Raw genomic sequence first — 17,621 nt, forward strand, 5'->3', positions numbered from 1 at the left:
ATTGACACCCATCTGAAGATAGCTTGACTAGAGATTGCACCTGAAAAAATAACTCTTAATTTCAAGAATAAAAACAATTTATTATATAAACAAATATCTTTATAAGTATTTTGCTATTTATAAAGGCTTGTATAATTCTCCAGTAAAAAACGTACAGCTTTTAAATATTGCAATTTATACGGGAAATATATATCAAACTCTCCAAAGGCCACCCAGAAACTTTTATGACAGAGCGTTGTTAGTGACTTAATTTCTACTTATTTCCTTTTTAGTTCAGTCTGACAAGGATGTGTATATATATATATGTTATAATGTACATGAGAGGTTAAAAAAGTGTCATAAATGATGAACCATAATGTGGAACGTGGATCACCAGAAAAAAAAAAAAAAAAAAGCTATGGTCTGAGTCTTCAAAATACCTTGCTTGAGTGCTTTGTTCTCCTGCCTTCTTTCTGGCTTAGTATAACTCCACTGACCTTGGAGAGGAGACTTTAACATTGGTCTAAAAAGTTTCCTGTTTTAATGGATTATGATGTCATGTGCAACAAAAAGCTTATGTTGAGAGAAAAATCAACAATAAAAAACTAAAATCTTTGGTAACTGAATATAGATTTCACTTGTACTCAGCAATACATATTAATATGGCAGTGAATCACTGCAGCCTACTACTGTAAGCAATACCATTTTAATGGGAGGTACTTGGAACGAATCTTGACAATATATGAGAAGTGTTTCCATTTTGCTTTGCTTTAAATTGCTAATCAACTTCTTTCTCTTGATTGCTGTTTCCCAGTTATTTCAAGAAATAACTACATGTTCAAATATACAGGCATCGTTCAAATCAAAATAAACAGAATCAATGTGCTTTTAAAGCTGTTTATGATTGTATATGAATGACACATTAGCTATGCTTCACAATGGATGCATTGTAGGGGGCTTTCTTTATAACTGAAATGTACTCTTCACAGAACAGATTACATGCTGGGAACTGAGCAGGCTGCATATATCCTAACCTATGTGCAGGTGGCTTCCAATTTAAGTCATTTCATCTTATTAAAGGCAGAGTTGTGACCTGGCTGACATAACATTTTCCGTGTGTTAAAAATGCAACACTTCTTGTCCTGTACATGCTGTCAGTGCTCCCCTAGCTGAGACAAGGATGCGTATATCTCAGCAGAGATGCTGCCTCCAGCCATTATCATTCTGTTTGTTTTATCATTATGTCTATTGTTCTTAGACAATGACATCCTCCCTTACAATAGGTTTTCATCTGCCCAAAGAAACTAATTTTTCTAGTTTGCCCCTTGCCTTTCTATAGGTCAAAAATGAAACATTATTCACAACTGTTGCTGAGATAACTGAATTCTCTATTCTTCCAGTGATTCCCAAACAAAAGCCAATAGTATTACACTGAAAAGCAACAAGCCATGGTACAGTCATGTGTTTTTAATGCATATTAAAAAAATTTATTAACATTAAGCTTAAGAACTTTCTGGCATATTTTTTAGTATAGTCAGCTGGGACTTTACTAAGTAATTGCATAAAAAGAGCTCTGTATTTTACAGATAAAGCATCACTCTAACTTGAATTTCAGAAGAAATGGAGCAAGGAGATTTTGTTCCGTATTCTGGCCAACACAGAGAGAACATAGGAGGGATACCTGTATGGTATCAAGGATAGCTCTGTTAAAATTTATTTTCTTTAAACATTGTTGGGACATACAGGGAAGAAATTTTAATTCAGACTTCCAGTACCTCTCTTGATCTAATTTTGCAGAAGCATGAGAGTAATAAATATTTTACTCCTGGTGAGCAACAAAGTTCCTGATTAAGATGATTAGATCATGATTAGATCATGATAGTGGGCCTTGAACACTACGTAGAGCACAGATCCTTTCCTCCCAGAAACTCACCAAGGAGAAACTTAGGTAGGACTGTACATAGTGTTGTGTGGGAATAGTCTGCATCACATTTGGGAAGTTGTGGCAGTTTGGTGAAGTTCCCACTGACTGGGAGAGGGAATACATAACCCCAATTTTTAAAAAAGGAAAAAAAGGAAGACCCATGGAACTACAGACCAGTCAGTCTCATCTCTGTGCCCAGCAAGATCATGGAGCAGATTTTCCTTTTAACTATGCTAAGGCACATGGAAAATAAGGAGGTGATAGGTGACAGCCAACATGGCTTCACTAAGGGCAGATCATGCCTGACAAATCTGGTGGCCTCCTATGATGGGGTTCCAGCATTGGTGGATAGGGGAAGAGCAACTGACATCATCTACCTGGACTTGTGTAAAGCATTTGACACTGTCCCACATGATACCCTTGTCTCTCAATTGGAAAGACAATGATTTGATGAATGGACCATTTGGTGGGTAAGGAATTGGCTGGATGGTTGCACTCAAAGAGTTGCTGTCAACAACTCAATGTCCAAGTGGAGATTTGTAACAAATGGTGTTCCTCAGGGTTCAGGATAGAAAACAGCACTGTTTAACATCTTTATCAGTGACATGGACAGTGAGATCGAGGGCACTCTCAGCAAGTTTACCAATGACACCAAGCCGTGTGGTGCAGTTGACATGCTGGAGGGAAGGGATGCCATCCAGAGGGACCTTGACAGGCATGAGAGGTGGGCCTGTGCAAACCTCATGAAGTTCAACAAGGTCAAATGCAAGGTCTTGCACCTGGGCTGGGGCAATCCTAAGCACAAATACAGGCTGGGCAGAAAATGGTTAGATACTAGCCCTGTTGAGAAGGAGGTGAGGATGAGAAGCTGATGAGAAGCTCAACATGAGCTGGCAATGTGGGCTTGCACCAAGAAAGCCACCTGTATCCTGGCCTTCATCAAAAGAAACTTGGTCAACAGGGTGAGGGAGGTGTTTGTCCCCATCTACTATGCTTTTGTGAGACCCTACATGGAGTATTGTATTCAGCTCTGGGGCCCCCAGCATATGAAAGACATGGGCCTATTAGACCACGTCCAGAGAAGGGCCTCAAGGATAATCAAAGGGCTGGAGTCCCTCTCCTACAAAGACAGACTGAGGGAGTTGGGGTTGTTCAGCCCGGAGAAGAGAAGGCTCTGTGGAGACCTTATAGGGGTTTTCTAGTACTTAAAGAGGGCCTACAGAAAAGCTAGGGAGGGACTCTTTGTCAGGGAGTGTAGTGATAGAACAAGGGGTAATAGCTTTAAACTAAAGGAGGGTAGATTTAGATGTGTTATAAGGAAGGATCTAAGGATTCTTTACTTTGAGAGTGGTGAGGCACTCAAACAAGTTGCCCAGAGAAGTTGTGGATGCCCCATCCCTGGAAGTGTTTAAGGCCAGGTTGGATGGAACAACTGGTCTAATGGAAGATGTCCCTGCCCATGGCAGAGGGGGTGGAATTAGATGATCCTTAAGGTCCCTTCCAACTCAAAACATTCTATGATTCTATGGTTCCACGTTTGCCTTCCAACAACCACAAAAGGCCCTAATTTGTTCAATATGCCATTTCAAACAACTGTGGCAAAAGCAGCATGCATGAAAATTACACATCATTCTGCTTTTCCACATTATGGAATAAACTGCATTGAGATAAGTTCTTAAAAAAAGTAGTAGAAAGCAAAGGACATTTCCTTTTATTTTATAAGGAACTATTCCTAAACTTGTTATGGTGTTTAAGTGCTAAAGTAGATAGGGATGAAAAAAAAACCAACTTGCAAAAGATGTAGAAAGTGTTTTAAAGTTCTTAAGAACCTTAATCTTACATTTTCATCATGCAAATGTACTTTGCAAATGAAGACTAAATTACTTGCAAGATGACCCTTCAATTTAAACCCTGAAGATGAGCGGACACAATTAGAGAAAATGCCATCCAATAATTTGGGATCTTATAAGAACAGCAATTTTATACTCTTTGCAGGCATTTTAGGTGAAGATACTAGCAAAAAAAATGATATGAAGTTAAAATTTCTTCCTAATGTTTTTTTATTTAACCCATTTTAAAACTCAATAAAGATTCAATTCTTATATACCAGGTAGACATATTTGATAGAGAGCCTATATCATTTATTGTTTGTACACAGCAGTAGATTTTTTACTCAGAGGCAGTTGTAGATTAACTAATTCCTCTAGTGGTATTCAGATGATTTACTTGCTTATAAACTCACATTTTTATTTTTATTGTTATTTTTAATTCCAAATAAAACATCCTAAAATAGTGTATTTTGAAATGAATGAGTGTGATGAATTCACATATATCCAGGATTCTATCTGAAGAACATGCCATTTATAACGTTTAGCCTGCTTTTATTTCGTGCTGTTTATTCAGTGTGATTCAAATAAGTTAATGAGAGTTATCTGCAAGACTATTAGTTCAGTAGCCTCAGAGAAATTACCAAAAAACAAAAGGAAACCAGAAAAAAAAAAAAAGATACCGACCTTGCCTGGAAAATATTATTCTTCTTTTGAGTCTTGAAATATTTTTGGAAGTATATATTTTACTAAATGTTTCCTTGTTCAAGTTAAACCTTCCCTGAATTGTTGTCATTAAAATAAAAGCATCAAATACATTATATATCTGAATCAATGGGCCTTGATGTTTTGGCACCCATTTTTGGAACATCCACATTCAGAGCTGTTTTGTGTCCATAATAGATGCAAAATCATCTTGCCCTAGCCATGGAAATGCCATGGTCTGAATCTTGCAGAACAGCCCATAAGAATTTTCTCAGTCCTGGTTATGCATAACCTGACAAGTCCTCTCCCACCATTTAGAATAAATCCTCCCCCCCCCCCCCAAAAAAAAAAAAAAAGAAAGAAAAAAAAAAGCCAATGTCATATTCTAGATATTGCTGTTGACTTTTAAGTTCCTGTAGCTAGAAGTCCTGAAACATCTCTGATATCTGCTTAAGGCTAAATTATCTTCTGACCTCTCCCTGGAAAAGGAAAATATACACCTGATATAACAGGGACCATGATAAGATAGGAAGGGAAGGAGAGAATACACACATCAGCCACACAGATTCAGCATCAAGGTGAACCCAGATTTCTTCAGCTTTCAGGTCTATGACTACCAGTAAAATTGCTGGAGGAACTGATACTCTTTAAATAAAAAAACTCAGCTGAATAGTTACCAGAGTTGTCTTTCATTATTCTTAAATAAAAGATGTCACAAAAGAAGTAAGCAAAGGCAATAGCACAAACTCTTTAATGTTGTAACTGAAGAAAACAAAATGTTATTTTCCCTTTTCCAATAATCTGTTAATCTGCTCCTTTTAGGAAGCAATAGAAATTGGATATTATCCATTAAAATAAGCTCTCTCTTATCAGAATTAATTGCCTAAAAATCAGCTAATTATGTGTAAGACTTTGACAGATGTACAGGGCTTGACTGTGAGTGATGCACTGACCCCTCACCTACCGAAGAGTTCCTTAGCTTTTAAGAGATTTTTCACAGATTTTAAACACCTATTAACTGTGGAATTGTTCTCATTGCTTCAGGTATTTATTTTATTTTATTTTATTTTTTACAAGTTTTTTTAAAATTCCCATATTAACCTGAATTATTATATGCAAATTTCTGACTTGCTCAACCCCTTGGAAATTTTTTAGCTGTGGAGCAGTGGTGCAGAAAAGTTCTGAAACCCAGGTGTGGTCTGTCCTATTTCACTGGTGATAAGCAGTCTTCCCCCAAGCAAAGACTGTGATTAATTCGATTAGTATACCTCTCTTTCCATTTTACTTCCTACATTAAGTTTGCAATTGTGCCTGAGCACTAGGTTTAGTATTCAACATACTAAAGGACAGAAGAGAGGTGTAATTTATGTGAACTTTTAACCATGTTTTGCAAACATGCTTACAGCTTTCATGTGGCAGTTAATTTTGCTTGCACAGGTGGAAGAAACTTATTTTGTTCAAGACAGTGATTCATATTTGACTCTTTGGTTTCACTTTTTTTTTTTTTATTATTTTCTTTTACAGTATGTGTACCTAAAAGTTTATCTGTAAAGCACAAAAACTTTGAATCTGAAGAAGTACTTTTGAGCCATTAATTTAAATGGATGTGCATTTATCATGAATGTAACAGCACAACTGATACCATTTAGCCAAAAAAACACCCTGTCTTATTTGGAAATGGTCTGCTAATACACTGAAGGGGTCCCAATGATCTTAACTAGTGATAAGTTCTGTTCAAATCAAGAGATTTTTTGTTGATTTTTTTTTTCCTTCCATCATGTTCATTTGGACTGTTTTTGTGATACAGCAAACATCTGAAAATTGTGAGTATTTTTGATTATTTCAATTCATTTTTCTTATTTTCTGTGTAAAACAGACACTTAACTCTAAATTATTAAACCACTACTAAACAGACAATTAACTCTACTAACCACTAAAACTCTAAATTACTTTATATTAATGGATGTAAGTTTATTTTAATAAAGTACTCAAAACATGGCAAATAAACTTAGAATACAATTCTCCATTGTTTTAAAACTGCATAATTCCACTGTAATCACTTAGTATATCAAAAAGATAATTTATATGTATAGTTTGTTAGGAAAGAAACTTTACAAACAGGGTTCTGTGTTAGAATAAAAGAATGATGAGTTCATCCTACTCTGAAACTTCATTTTACATGAGTCATTAGAAAGCATTAGTAAAGTGAGGAACTCAAATAGAATAAAAATATTTAAATATTAAGAAATACATAGAAAGAGGCTAAAAAAGAGCTGCTACACAGTCAGAATAATAGAAATGATTCTTGCTGTAGTAAACTGGGAAAGGAATAAGAAATCTAATGTTATTTAAACTCAAATATATATATCAAATGCTGTATTAAGAGAAACCACGCTGTTAGAGGATTGACTATAGATTTTCCCCTTTACCACTGTATTGATCTGCATCCAACCTAGATAATCAGAGGACATTGTCATCTGAAGGATTTCTGAGATAAATGGATGGCCTTCTCATGTGAATACATAGTTTTTCATGATTCTCAGTGGTGCTAGGGGTTGAGTTGGCACTGAGAATTTACTATCTCCATTACAAGCAATGCCACAAGGCACGTTGGAAAAATAGATTATGAGAGCTTGTACTGCAGTTTTGTTTTGCAGCTGGAGAGAAGAAAAAAAAAACAAACCTAAATGTTTCAGTTTGTTAACAGTGCATGAATGTCTGCAACATGGGACACCAGGCTCCAATGCATAGCCACATTATGATACTTTAGCTGAACTATGGTCTTTTGTTCATGAATCCAGTGGCTTTGTAGGTAATGCAACAGCTTCACTTTGTCATAGTGCAGTACATTAAGCCACATGGTCTTAAGTATTTAGGATTCTGGGAGGCATTCATGCAGAGCTACTGTGCCTTAGCATGGAGTGGATAAATTGTTAAATGATGCTAATTGTGGTTATGTGTCTGAGGCCCCAGCTTTTTCTTTGGATAGTTCTTTTTTTTCATTTTCAAATTTGCCAAAAGCATGCTACCCTTCCCCTCACAGTATTAACCACAGACGTATCAAAAACAGTTTTCAATTAACTTCTTCAGTTACTGGTGAATATTTAACTGCAAAAGACTGTGACTTGGAACAGAGCTGAGTTCACTCCTTTTCAAAGCAAAAATAGTACTTTTTTTTTTTTTTAAATTTGTCTCAATTTTTCCTGTTCTTTAACTCATATAATTAAAGCCAATATTGAGGTCCTCACCTCAATCTGCACCTGCATATCAAGTGCATCATAACCATTCTATCTCAGTGAAAATAAAATTACTTAGCACTTTGATTCCCAGCCTAACGACTGAAGTCTAGAGGCAATAGGTTAGTGACATTTTCATCCACTACAACATTTTGCTAAAATCTGGTAAGGTAAAGGGATATAGAACTTCATGATGCTTGTTGCATATAAATTTAATATTCTCCCTCACTCTCTGCACAGTCTGTGACACTCTTATAGTAAGCTGGTTTGATATTAAGAGTCGAAAATATTAAGATATTTAATATTAAACACTCTTAGCTCTGATGCTTCAAGCAGCTTTTCCTTGATGATAGGAAGGGAAGCCATTAAGGAAATGCTTGTATTCTTTTCCTTTCTGAAAAATTCTACCTACAAATTTTCTAGGCTAAAATGTCATGCATCACACCTCATTATATCGCTGACATATACCTGAACTAAAAACATGAAAAGATAATTTCTGAAGGAATTTTCCTCTTAAAGATTATACTATATTTAAAATTACTGAGGTGGTAAAGCTATTAAACTCCAACTTATGCCTCAGGTCAGGAGCCATGTTCACACAGCGGCAACCAAATCTCTGTTGAATTGGCTCTCTTGTTTTTCTGAGAAAAAGCAATATAAACAGAAGATCAAATGTTTGCTGCTTGCTTCTTTAATATGTCATCACCTTCTGTCTAGAGGGAATGTTGTGCCAGACAGAATGCTGCATAAATAGTGTAGCAGACAAATTATATTACATCTCGTGTAGTATATACTGACATAGAAGTGCCTTAAAATAAATAAGTTATATCTTTTGTCTAAATCTCAGACACAACATTGAAAATCAGGCGAAAGAGATAGCATTTGTCTGTTTGCTTATGTAACAAAAAAAGCTCCAGCCCTGTGCATTATAAAGCAACTGCTTTCTATTAATTAACTTCACCTAAATATTTATGTCAATATACTCACAAGTTCAAAAAGGCTATAAATAAGATGATATGACTTCCAATGTTATTGTCCTTTTCATGGGCTCTTTGAAAGGACTGAATATGTCAGAGCACAGATAATCAGAATACAATGACATAGTCTTTTTGTTATATTTCAGATATACACTAAGAATTTATTCTGAACAATACTATAATGCAAATTTTGGGGGAAAGCCATTAAGAAATTTCTTTCCAATAATATGGACATTAATAATGAGTCAAATAGCGTGGAAAATTCATTCAATATACAATGGTTGTCATCAGAGATATCTGAAAAAAGGAATTTTACATATTTTATATAAAAATTACTACAGATTAAGCAGATCAGTAAAATCTAACCTGTTTCTTCCTACCATAAAAAGTCATCTTGTTTTATCCATATGATTTTTGCTGCATAGAGTTATGGAAAATCTTGACATTGAATTTGGAACATCTATCTTCTGAGATTGGATTTAACCTTTTTGATTAAATAATAAAAAAGAAGCAAGCAGTTGATATTCATGGTTTAACCAGTACAAGGATCAAATTCTGTTCTATTCATACTTTCAGTGTCAGTGTGGAGTGTTTGGGGAAGTGTTAAGGTGGTTTCTTCTTTATCAACTTTTTTTCCTCTAGTAGTGTTTTATGATAACTATCTACTGCATAAGAATATTGTAAGGGAAAAATATTTTGGTCAGCAAAACTTATTCATCTGGCAATGTTTCTGATCATTACTATGTTTTTAACACAATTTACCAGGAAAATAAAGACTTACAGAATACATTGTGACTTCAAGGATTAAATTCATCTTCTTAATTGCACAATTCTTAATCTTTTTGAATAGACAATGAAGCTCACAGTTCCATGACTAAGTGCAAGATTTGACAACTTTTTCAATTTAGCACACTAAATCAGAATTTCATTGAAGCACTGATTCTAGGTCAATTAAAATGCAAGTTGCCAGTAAATGAATTATGTAAATAAGATATTGTACAAGCCATGCAGTAATTACCAATCCTACATATATAACCTTATTGATTTTCAATAACTTGCACTAAACCTTAAATGTATAATGTGTAATTATAGAAAAGATTAAGCACAGAGTGATATGTGAGAGGTTTTGAAAATAAATTGATATGAAATCATTACTTTTCATTCTTTTTCCAATAAGTGCTTTGGGAGATGTAAATTTTGTTATGGTATATTTTGATCATAGCTTGACCAATCCCAGCTCTCAGAAGATTTAGTCTGTTTGCTGTAGACAAGATAAAATCCCTCATTTTTTACTTTATGCAGCTTTAGAAGAGGTTATAATGTAAGTTTTCCATATTAATCACATTATTTTTGTGACTGCACAAGGAATAAGTCATTCAATTGCCAGGCTCTGGAAGGAATAAAAGATTAAGTTCATCTTATTTTTCTTTTTGGAAAATATGTACTTTTGAAGTTGTCCTAGGGATTTTCATATGAGAGACATACCATTCTAAAAAAAAAAAATATAATAATTTTCTCATTCCCATCTGCTGTCAGTTCAATGGATGTTTCCTTGTAAGCTTCACCATAGTTTCTCTGCGATGCAAATTTTCAATTCTAGAAATGGGGCATCTCTACTGTAGCACAGAGTAAGTTCTGAAAGTTCTGCACCAGTGTCAGGTGCAGGAGCAGGCCACACAGCTTTCTTTAACCCTCTCATCAGCCAAAGACTTGGTTACATTATTGTTAGGAAGCCTGGGCAAGATCTAATGTGCAACATTGATGATGTTCAATCATCATTAATCAAATTATTGATTTTTTTTTGATAAAATTAGCTCTGAAGTACCAGTTTGTTACTAACTCTTCAATGCTCAGAAGCTGTCTCAAAGATTAATTGCTGTTTTTCAACAAAAAAAAATCAATTTTTTTCTCAATAATGTGATTTCCTTAGAATATGTAATGATGTCATGTTGGAAGTGACATTACTGAAACTCTTAGAACTAGGAGCAACAGCACAATTTATACATCTGCATATGGAACTGAGAAATAGCCATCCCTTTGGTTAATTAGAATTTAATTACTGTGTCACTTCATTAAAGACTTTTTAAATAGTTTAATTTTCTTTTCTTTTTATTGTAACTTCAAGGCATTTAAAAGGTATTACAGTTTAGTGGTTTGCATTCGTCAGCTTCCCCAGAGAAACTACAGCAGAACATACGTAATGGTATGAAAGACCAAAAGGCTGCTGGACGTCTCTCACTTCACATCACACAGCAATAGGTAATTGAAAGCTAAAAGTATGATTTCAGCTGCTGCTGGCTAATAGCTGAGGCTTAAGAAACTAGCTGTGCCTGAGAAGTATAATCCACCCCTCGAAATATTTTGGAGAGAAGCAGGGAAGGTGCTGGCTGGTCCTGCTCACCAAGTGAGTGCAGTCCTCCTCCCACCATGCAACAGCACTTCCCAGCAAATGCCCAGGGGCACCGGTGGTAACAGGAAGCAGGACTTGCCTCTAATGCCCTTGTTTTAGAATGGGCAAAGCTGCCAGAAGAGTCATTCATTGATAGTCTATATGCTCCCTGAAGAAATAAGGCAGCAGTACACTTTGCAGTTATGTGGTGCTGTAGTAAGAGGGAGAGGATGACTCTACTTTGCCCTTATATACAGACATAACATTCAAAGGTAATATGCAGGTGGGATTAGAATATTGATTACTTCATTTCTTGTTGGTAATAGCTTTTAGTCTGAAATGTGTATTTGTAGATCTGCTTTAAAATAAATATCTGTTACATCCACTTATAGAAGTCCTTTGATGCATATAAAATCAACTATGTTCAGTCACATTTAATGCATTCTCGCAAAGTGTTCACAGAGAATGTTCACCAAAATACCAGTAAATGCATACCTAGTTTGCAAAACATAAAATGAATGATTTGGGTTGTTTGTCTGCAATAGTAAGTTCAAAAGGGAAGATCCTGGCTGAGAATTGTTACTGCTTCTCCTCCTGGTAACAGAGATTTGTCGAGAAAATGACCCAAACAAAACTTCAGAAATCCAGAGAATCTAAAATCTTGCCTGTTAATCTGGCCACTTCAGTGTGAGGAGGCAAATTTACAAAGTGTTGGAGGAAATCCTTCTTTGCTCATATCTCCCAGGACTTCGGAGTTCTCTTTTTTTAAATAGTCTGTAGATGCTTCAGTCTCATGTGATATGTTCTTTACCATGATATCTCAGACAGAAAACATCAAGGTCAGTGCAGGTTTCAGTCATATACAGGAAGTCTTTTCAGGGCCAAGATATGAAAATATTTCTGTTTTAGAATTGAAAGAGTATAAATTGCTTAAAGGATAGTAGCAGACAAAATGTAATAAAAGATGGAACAGGAAATTTGAATTGCAGACTTTAGTAGCACAAAAGGAACTGAAGAAGGTCTGTGAAGACTCCTCACATTACTGTGTTATGTGGAGGCTTCAGAAGAAGGTCAGGCATATGCACTACCCTGACAGCTCTTGGTGGCAAAACTGATTTGTGTGCACGAAGTGAATGTTTAGAATAACCTAAATGATTACTTTGAAGAAGTTTCAGACCTAATGAAAATATTCAACTGATTCTTCTGGATGTTCCACTTCCAGAAGACATGCAAGCAAGTAGTCCAGCATTACCATAAGGGAGAGAACAATTGCAGGAAAAATCTAGACCCAATGTTTCAGAGAATCAAACATTTAAGTGACTTTCTAGATAACAAAACTAAAGCCTAATATTCGTAAAGCTTTAACTAAAGTTTGTAACAGATACTTCTTCATAACTGTGTTTTTACCTCTCATTCAAGTGACTATTACAAGGTGATTGTAGATTATAAGTTTAGAAATGAATGACATTTTTCTTTCTTTCTTTGTCTTAAAACAAATAAACAGAAACAATGACAAAAACAAAACAAACAAACAAACAAAAACATAAGATATTAAAAAATCCCATAAAGGGCCTGGATTTCATTGGCTTTATAAAGTACCTTAGTGCCAGAAGTGACCTCTGATGATCCAGTGTAAGGATATTTGACAAACATTAGGCAAAAACTTTCTAACAATAAAATCTAAGAGTCCGTGGAATAGTCATCCAAGGAAAAGAGCAATGCTTGATGGTAAAACTAGATAAAGCAACAGGAAACAGCAGGAACATGCTATTGTGCACAACAGAGTAATACAGTACAGCAAAGAAGTGACTCACTTGTTATTTCTTTCCTCCCCTAAAATCTATAATTCTGTGATATTGTTGTTTACAGGTAGCTTAACAGCTCTGCTGATGATATCAATTAGGTAGCGGAACACCAGTGACTGTGTAGAAAATGGATAGAGAAGTTTTGTCACATTTAAGGTCAGAATGGAAGGCTTATGCAGACTGGAGTGGGGTGAGGATTTTCATCCAAATTCATTTTGGGAGCTAAGGAAATTCTGAATAAACAGGCCATCACCAGGTGCTAAAAGCCTCAGTTGGAAAAGAAAAGGGTCTCCAATGCACGTCAAAGCTCAGAAGAGCACTAGGCAGAAATAAGAGCCATGCCCAAGTGTTAGAGGTATCAGAAGAAGTTATTGTTCCTGTTTTGGTTCAATTGCAGAAGAGTTCTCTGCTGCTTCTCATGTATTTCTGTGCTTGCATATTCCTGCTAATCTTCTCTTCTGCTGAGAATAGAATATTTCTATCTCCTTTTGCTATTCTATAGAACTGAAACAATAACATCAGCAAAACTATATGTAATAAAGATAAAAAGAAATTTATTGCTTTGGAAACAGGGAGAACAGAGAGGTAAAAGACCATGGAAAGAAATAAACTTACAATGCAGAATGGCTAGAATGGCTAGAAGTGTCAATTTACTTTTAACTGAACAGTAAAAGGTGTTTTGTTGCAGGAACAAGAAAATTGCATTGGGACTAAAATAGTACCAGTTGGTTTAAGTCTGTTGTTAATGGCTGGAAGGGTAGCTACAAAGAAACTGGTGACAAAGGCACACTTGTTCTGTTGAGTGTTGCAGCTGTCTGTATGACAATGTACTTTCCATATTAGTCCAAATGAATAGAAACCTATTTTCTAAGCAAATGGAAATTGAAAGTGAGAAAAAAGAGAAACAGTATCTGATCTTGATGCCATTGAGCTTTACAAAAATTAATTTATCCTTTGTTGTAAATTCTTTTATCGTGGGAATCTTTATCAACTGCAACACTATGTTTGCAGCAATGTCCTGAGGCAATAGCATAAGAACTTCACTCAGTGCCACAGCAAATGCTCAGCTCAGATTGTACAGGGGCAATCAATTCAAAGCACAAACAATAACATTTAAACAAATAATAAAAAGTGAACCAAAACAAAGTAACTATTTAATTAAAAGGCAACCTCCTGAGAGATGAAGGGCCTAAGGAGGGAGGGAGAGCCCCACAGCAAATCTTCAGCAGGAAGACTTGTGTAAGGAAAAACAGATGAAGAGAAAATTTGCTTTTGGAGGAAAATGGATTTCTTTTTTTAACATAATGTGTTGAATCAAGTTTTAAAAGCTACAGGTCAAATAAAATACATGGTAAAAACTGATTTGGTAGATTATCTACAAAGGATCATTCAGCTCAGATTACTGTTCTTGAAACTAATGCAGAACTGGTTACCAGTACAATCAAATCTACCTTCTCCCTACAGTAAATGTCCTTTTAGGAAAAGCATATTAATTTTAACGAATAGATATTTTTGTCATTGCTTTGAATGGATGCAAAATAAAACCCTAAATTTGTGTTCTTGGCAGGGAGAATGGGAGAAGGGCTGCATAATGAATGAAATTCTTATCTCTAGGGATGATTCCAGCAGCTCAGCCTCGATTTGTCGAACGAAAAATGTCTCCGATCTTTTACCATCCTCAGTCAGAAAGATATTGTTGCAGCTTACTCAGTATTTTTTACTGCTCTTTGGTTGGGTAGCAATTTTTGGGCACCAAGGCTAGTTGATCTAATATTTTTGACACGCTCTAAACCCACTCCTACTATGTACAAGTAAATAATGAAGATCACAAGTCATGGACTTCTCTGGAGAGGCCACTCAGCCAGGCTGATCTGACCGCTCTGGGTTGAAAGTCCCATTAAGAGTGAATTAGATACCACTCCTGCATGCACTAACATTTAATTTCAATTAGGTCCAGGAGAAAGGTGCTTATCACTTCAGATCAAATAACCCTAAGGACAGTGTCCAACATTGTGGGGGATTTCAACTAACTGCTGTGAAAGCTACACAGCAGGCTGTAAGCAATGCAGGAAACTCCCGGAGTGTGTTAAGGATAACTTCCTGGCCTAGGTACTAGACAAACCAACCAGAGGAGAAGTATTACTGGACCTGGTGCTCACCAGTCTGGATGAACTCATAAAGAGATGAAGATTGCAGGCTATCTGGGCTGCAGTGACCACACGCTGGTTGAGTTCATGTTCTTGAGGAATATGGGCCTGGCAAAGAGCAAAGTCAGGACCCTGAAATTTAGAGCAGTGAATTTCCAGATGTTTAAAGACCTAGTGGATTAGATCCCCTGGGACACTGTAGGGACAGAGGAACTGATCAGAGCTGTCAACTCTTTAAGGATACTTTTCTTAAAGCATGAGAGCTTTTTGTCCCTATGTGTAAGAAATCAAGCAGAAAAGGTAGGAAACCAACATGGCTGAGCAAGGACCTGCTGGTCAAACTGAGGAGTAAAATCTCCATTTTTAGGATGGTTTAAGATGCACATTATTATAGTGTTTGATAGCCTAGGGCATAGAGTATTTTGCAGAAGAGAAAAATTATGGTTTTTTTTTTTTTTTTTTTTTTTTTTTTTTTTTTTTTTCTGACAGAACAAAGTACAGAACTTGAATTTACAGCAGTTTTTACCCACAGGCAAAGAGTATGGTTTTCTTCAGCCCATTGTTTGGAGCTACAATGACTCAATTATTTTTCCTGTGCTGCTACTGGGCTTAGATCTCTCCACAGCACTATTAACTAATTCTTGAGCTATACTTCAGCAGTTTTACTTCTTGTGAAATAGATGAATAATAACTGTAATTATGTGGTATGAAGTAACTTGAGAGTAAGCTTCTTCCTGGCCCATAGCACATGAATCTTAACTTGGATTGTAGATTTTTTTATGGTTTCCTATCCCAGAAACAAGTGCATTGATGTCAGGTTTTTAGAAGCAAACAGTCCTGTTTAGAAGTACCACTCAGTACTTCTGCTGAAGGAGTGGACTATCATGTTGCTTTTTAGCAGTAGTAGAAGCTTTACCCAGAATCATGAGCAGTGGTCTTACTATATAAATGTTAGTTACAGTACAATAAAGCACCTGTTTTTTTTTTGTTTGTTTGTTTGTTTCATTGTATGTTTTGTTGATCTGTATGTCTTTGGCAAAATATTTTCAGTTCCATTTTGTTTACAGGGAAACAGATAAGGACGCTTAATGAGCTGCAAACCGTGACACACTGGGTAAAAAACAAAGCCAGAGAAGGAAGCATGAGACTTTCCACATCTCATGATCCATTTGTCTTCTTCTAATATATTTTTTTACCCTAACATTAATAAGGTTTTTGGTAAATTCTAATTACAAACTAAGAGATTAAGTTCAAGCACTATACTTAAAAACAGGAAGACTGTAAATCCCATTCTGTTGTATCCTATGGTATCTGAACTAGCACTACAAGTTTTCCTTACTGACTAAAAGAAAAGAATCTTACTGAAACTGTCATTGAGCAACATTTTAGGAAAAAAAAATGATTACTTGAATGTCACAAATCTAGTATAACAAAAGTCTTTAAAAAACAGGCTTTATTGCTCTAGCTATTTTTGATCTTGCTTGAGAATACAGCACATCTATCACTAGTCAACATGAAAATACTGTGCTGAGATAGAGTCCAACAAGGGAACACACCATTTTGTTACATTTTACCTTACTCTGACTACTCTCCAGATTTATGTCCCAATTACCAGAGCTGCAAATGAGAACAGAGAAGCATTTTATGACCAATTCACGGAGTGATTGACAAAAGCATTGGAATGGTGTAGGCATAGTTACAAGTGACCTTAATATAAACTTTGGTACTTGATGTATTATTAAAAGCTGTTCCACCAATATATCTTGATTTTATATAAGGTCAGGGATTTGGGGTACTTTCTAATTACAATGGATTGAGCTTGATCGGTAATCCATTTAACTTTAAGACTTCTCATTCAAAACACAATCTGAACCTAATAACCTCCATTTAATCCAGAAGTTCTGTCCTAACTTTCCTGTCTTTAACGTTTTCAGCTCTTTCCATCCATCTTAGAGTCATCTGTGTGTACTAAGGGAAGTGTAATCAATGCACTGATGCAGCCTTCTGAATTTGGGACTACACCATAGCTAAGCTCTTGCTGTAGAGGATATTCAGCATGATTATAAGCTAAGGATGAAATGGAATATGAGTAATTTGAATACTGAGGAATGTGTTCCTACAGCAAACATGTCCCTTCAGATTAGTACATTCAGCTTCTAACAACCTATGCAAATATCGCAGAATCTTCATATGCCTGGCCTCTGGCAACCTATGCTTTTCTGTTTCATTTTGCATTGTGCTGATCTGGTAACACTGCCCAGCAGCATATCAGAAAAGACACACCTTTTGAATAACATATCTGAAAACAAAGGTCAGGATCAGGTATGTTCCTGAAACATCTTTGGATCTAAGAAATATAAATTTCTACTTTAATATCACTACTGGGCTTATAATTTAATCAGTACGTAATTCATAATTTTATATTTCAAATTTATGATTTAAAGATCATTTTCCCTTCAAACCATGGACTGTAATCTTTATCCATAGTTTATTTTTTGGACTTTTTACTACATTCTCTGTCTACACAAAGTTTCATTTCATGTTTGTGCCACTAAAGTATCAAAGACCCATTATGATTTGTTGTAATTCCCCCCCACCCCCCTTCATAAAATTCTTAGAATCATTTGGTAACC

Source organism: Cygnus atratus, chromosome 2 (assembly GCF_013377495.2).
Source record: "Cygnus atratus isolate AKBS03 ecotype Queensland, Australia chromosome 2, CAtr_DNAZoo_HiC_assembly, whole genome shotgun sequence".
Taxonomy (NCBI): domain Eukaryota; kingdom Metazoa; phylum Chordata; class Aves; order Anseriformes; family Anatidae; genus Cygnus; species Cygnus atratus.